Below are 5,746 nucleotides of genomic sequence, written 5' to 3'. Positions count from 1 at the left end.
TATACGGTACCTATAAATTAGTTACTTCTTTACATTTTCGTGTCCTGGACTTATCCCTATAAATATTTGTTAATTTGCATTGAAATGATTCGAGATTTAATTCAAATTTAAACTACATATAATATGCGGACACATCTTAGACTATAGATACAGTAGCAAACCATCGCCCACATCTGTAAACCTTTTATCTTACTCTAGCGCGTATCGTAGAGATTATAAGGGTGCCGAATACTTTCTCACTCGCACTTATGCATCGTTTTTGTTCAGGTCTCGGGACACATCTTAGACTATAGATAGGGCACATAAAGGTGCATAGGTAGAACAGAACAACGGTAAATACTGTAAAGAAATGAATGCTGATTTGCAACAAGATTTTCATTCAATTCAACTACATTCATATTTGTGTCGATTTGTTTATGTAAAAAAGATTTTTGTTTTACCCATCCTGTGTGTATTAGCCAATGATTTGAGTTTCCCCATCTCCACTCGCCATGTATATGCAGCCGCGGTTTGTGCACGACCGCCTTCCATGACGCTATAAACATGTCAGAATGAAAAGATTTTAGTGGCACACTTCCTTGTCCCGAAGCAATGCATCACGGGACTGATGTAGCAATCATGCACCTTAGTGCTTAAAGAAAGAGTTTTAGAAAATAAAAATAATCTTGACGTGCTCTGCCGTCATTTGTCAATATTTCCCGCTACTATAGGCAGAAGGGTGATATGATGGAGATTAAATAATGTTTAAACTACAGATGAGGATTGACCTCAGCCTTATTAGAAATAAAATAATTTATTGAAAAATTAATGAGAATTTTATGACCTACAATAAATTTCACAATGAACGTTTTTTAAGAATTCTTAAGAATATTCCAAAAAGGAATGTATTCACTCATCAACTTTAATAAGCAGATGATCGGTCGATTGCGTACGCGACCTTAAGCAATTTTATTTAAAATGTCTAGGTCATAATTTTAGGAACAAATTAAAAACTGTTTATTTTTTTTGTTAATTATACAGATGTTTTTCTGAATACGTATGAACTATGTGTGTGGAGAGAAAATAATCCAATTTAGCAGACGTATCGACTAACTATAATTGCACGCATGAATAGCCGATCAGTCAAAATAACGTCATATAATCACGATAATTATACCAATATATTACTTATATTACCTACAAGCGATACGTTTAATAAATTATATTACATCATATATTATCTACACAGAAAGTGATTTATAGATATATAAACTATTATATAAATTTAGGTTAATCATAATCACATAATGTAGAACGTACACATCAATATTTGAAAATATAGTTACCAATATAATAATAATTCAAAATAAATAAAAATATACAGTAAAACTGTCTAATATACCAAAACATCGAATTTATATAAATATACGATTTTTTTTATTACTCACCTTAATGTCATCAACAGAGTTTTAATTGGGTATAATATGTGTATCAGGATTTGTTGCTTTCAGTTAGCTTAGCATAACTTACCTTACTAAAATTAAATATTTACCTTCTTATGGTGGACTTATAAAACCTGCACAATGAGTACGATCAGGCCTGACGAAGATAGGAAAAATTGCAACCGAAAAAGATTTCGATGTAATATAATAACTGTTGCTATATAACCGATGAATGCAACCTATAAAAATGAAAGTACGTGAAGCATAATATCTTGATATCGTATTATAGACAATACTGTACAACATTCCATGGATTGATTAGTTTATTTTTACAATACAATTGTCATCCTAAAAGACACTTCCATAAGGACTGGATTTCTAGCAGATAAACGAAAGATGTTTTATTATTGCACTAAATTGCAGTAAATCATAAAGCATTCGAATAAGACATAAAACTATATGTGGATGCGCATACAGAAGCAAAATAGAATACGAGAAATATAAAGGTGACCTATTAAAAAGACTGGATATAAAATATTATGTAAAATATTAATTCGACATAACAACGCTGAATTATTACACAAATAGTCTTTTATCAAATCTTCTATCGGAAACCACAGCCTGAATACCACAGCAATGAACATATAATTTAGCTGATATTTTTTATATAATAAATACACGTGTTATAGTCATTAGATGAATTCTTTTTTCATATAGAAATATTCATAATCTCAAATAGTAATACAAGTTACTTAACCGATCACAATTCTGGAACTCAATTACCTACTGGCGAAATTAAAATTAATTTATTAACATTACAAGTTTAGGATGTTCACTATATGATGTTAAAAACTACAAAAGAAATTAAGAAACATTCAATATAATTATGTAAAACATAAAAATTTTAAATACAATGTGATAAATAAATATACCTACCTATCTCGATGACCATTCATTGAGTGAACTAAATATTGTTTTAAGTATTTTTATAAAACACTCCTAAAACCGAAACTCACCCAAAAAGATAGCAGATAACTGAATAGAATGAGGAATCTGTTTGATGTGACCAATGTTTGCCAAATTGCCACGAAAAAAGAGAATGATCGTCAGGATATTGTAATTATTAGTATTAATTAATATGCTATTAGTTGTAGATATTGTAAATATTACATTTATTTTTAACATTAAAGTAGGTATGTTTTTGCCGTTAGTTTAATTTTATAACGGAGGACAAAATATATTTTTTAAATATTTTAATACCAACACAATAAATCCTCAGATTTTCGTGAGATTTAAATAGTTAATATAATGCGAAAATTCAGAGCTAAGTAAAACACTGCTAATGACATCGTATTATGTATGATACCTGAAGTGAAATGAACGCATCAATGTTTGTTGAACGATTAGCGTTGGCTTTACAAAATACGCAACTCACTGAACTGGTTTTCAGCAAAAGTGATGAGTATTTTGATTACCTTTAAATTCATGGTCAAGAGCTTAAAACACAGTGATTGCAAAAACTGTGCGGTATAATAAAATCCATTTTTATGATATGAAAATTAATATGCAACGATTTCATCGTTTTATGAATTAAATGAATAATAAAATAAACGACTAAGTACGTATAACATACGTCACTTTCAGTAATCGTATTTTGCTTCAATATGTAGCTGAAATTGTAAAAAATATCTTCTATCAAAATTCAATATCAAATTAAAATATATAATCAAAGTTAACTGTGGGAATAGGCAAGAACCGGCACATTGTGAAGGGCAGCGAAACATTGAAAAAATCTGCGTGGTGCGTTTTCAGGTACACGTGACCTCATTGAGCATTCCACATGCACTCGCGCCATGACAACTGTCGCGCGACAATCGCCCGCATTCGCTAGACTTTCGAGATTACAATTACCACCGCATGGCACTCGAACGCGACAGTTTTTATAGCTACTTCAAAATAAATTACGTGAAGTGCCAATAATAGATACATATTCCAAGTTGTCCCGAAATACAAAATCTCATAGAAACCGAGTAAGTAACACTATTGAATTGTTGTGCTTTTTTCTAGCACTCGTGTTTGTTATTTATGCCGATTCAAAAATGAATTACTTCACCTAGGTTGCCAAATGAAACGCGTTATCTGGGCGGAAGACATTGGGACTCGAGCCACCTGGACAAAGTCTTATTTACTGTTTTTTCAAAAACCTGAAAAAAATATCTGGAGACAATGAAAGATAAGGTGAGACATTAATTCGAATCCCATTAGATGAGTAAATTCATATTTGTATACCAATATAATTTCTAGCTTATATATTATTAATTATTTAGTTCCGAGGTATGGATTCATGGGGTGGTGCGACTGGTTAAAAACAAAATTTTCCAAATTCAACAATTGAGAAATCTAAGCACTGTGAAAGCCCGTTTTTGGTATATTGTCTAACAACAGATAGGTATGATCATGAGTTAACTTCCTATCAGGAGTGGTAAAGTATCTTATGGTTATTTTTCCCATTCAGTGCTGGTTTTTTTTTTTTTTTTAAAATAAGTAAGTATTTGTTTCTGAAACTTTTCTAATTTATGTATTTTTAATAATGATACAAGTTTGTTAACCTAAAAAAATATTAGCCAGTGCAAGGATGTTCAAATGGTGATTTTACTTATGCGATCATCGCATCCGAATCGAACGTTGATTCAAATTGCAGCAATTTAACATGTGCGTTAATCGCAAAAAAAATCACATTCAATGTTATTTTGAAATTATTATCACAATCGAATTCGTTTTATCAAATCACATCGCACTCAATTCTATAGTTTGTGCTGTATACTGGGAATTTGGCTGAAATATTTCAATGTGATCGCATTGATCGATTTTACTTATGTGACGATCGCATTCGATAGATGATGGCGTCCGTAATGATCGCATGCGATTATTTTATTCAACGGAATAGAATTTAGGTATAGTTACATATCTGTAATGGCAGTGATTTTACTTGTATGATGATTCGCATAGCAGTTAAATGTAATGCAACTGCGCGTCGAGTCGCTTGATTTTGAAACAATTATTTTTTTAATATTATTTAACATTTATTTTAATTCAACAGTTGCATTAAAAAAATAATAACATAAAAACGTTGGAAACAAAAACGAAAGTTTTCATTCTCGTAAAATACTGGCAAGTTAATAAAAATGTCTTATATCATTCTTATATTATGACGTAGCGCTAGGAATGGACTGTAATTTGAAGATGCTTTGGATTACAGATCTAGGGCGGGGAGGGGGGGTTCAAACAGGATTCCAGACACTGACATTTTATGTTGAGAGGGTTGGTGCGCCTGGAGCTGGTTCGAAGTTCACGCAATAAACCGATGGTTCGGAATGTCACTCTCACGGTTTCACTGCGGTTTTGGGATGATGACAAGTTTAGGATGGATGATAGACGCAACGTTTGCTCAAACCGTATCAGATTTAGCGGAACGAAGGTCGACCAGATGAGTTTTGGATAAGTCACTCGGTGGTTAATGGCGGCTTAGCTTTAATAAGCCAAGGCGCGTACGCTAGTAACTGTATATAACTCCAATCACGATCGACTGATTACCTGTAACTAGTTGTACCTGGACTTGTGACAATATCTGGAAATTTGGGGTAGGTGGGGAAAATTGAACATAATTGGCCCAACCATTATGTAGAATTTCTGAAAAAAATACTATTTTTTATTAGTACCTACCTATACATAATCATTGAATACTTTGTTTAGAAAATATTACTATAGTAAAGAAATTTTATTTTTCTGTTTTCATTTCTGGAGCCCCAAATACAGTGTGCAGATTGCATGTGAACATCTCAAAAGCAAAAACACCACTTAAAATTAAAATTTGAAGAGATCCCGATACTATTAATGAATCAAACTTGAACTAAATTACAAATTTGATCTGTTGACGCAATTTGACACAGTCTTAGCTCATATCTAAATATACAGAGCTTTTATTGGGTAGATAGTTCAGTAGAGCACTAACTTTATCAATAAGGTAAATATGAATGTTAGGTAAAGTTATGTAAGAGTAAAGGTCTCTCTAGGGTATTTTTTTTACATCAGTAGGTTTTCGAATCATGTGTATTGAATAAAAATGTTATATTTTTAAATCGTGTCATAAATAATATAATATAGTCAGTCTTGAATGTTTTTTAATTAATACAAATTTATCACAAAAATAATATTATATAAAACCGATTTTGTTAAAGAAAACTGTTCACCGTGAAAAACCAAAAAGGTTGACACATTCTTAGATATTATTTTCTTCCCAGTCACCCGGTGTAAAGATTATCCTA

Source organism: Rhyacophila brunnea, unplaced genomic scaffold (genome assembly GCF_057557595.1).
Source record: "Rhyacophila brunnea isolate RB1 unplaced genomic scaffold, BYU_Rbru_1.0 scaffold_3, whole genome shotgun sequence".
Taxonomy (NCBI): domain Eukaryota; kingdom Metazoa; phylum Arthropoda; class Insecta; order Trichoptera; family Rhyacophilidae; genus Rhyacophila; species Rhyacophila brunnea.
Note: the sequence above shows the minus strand (reverse complement) of the source record.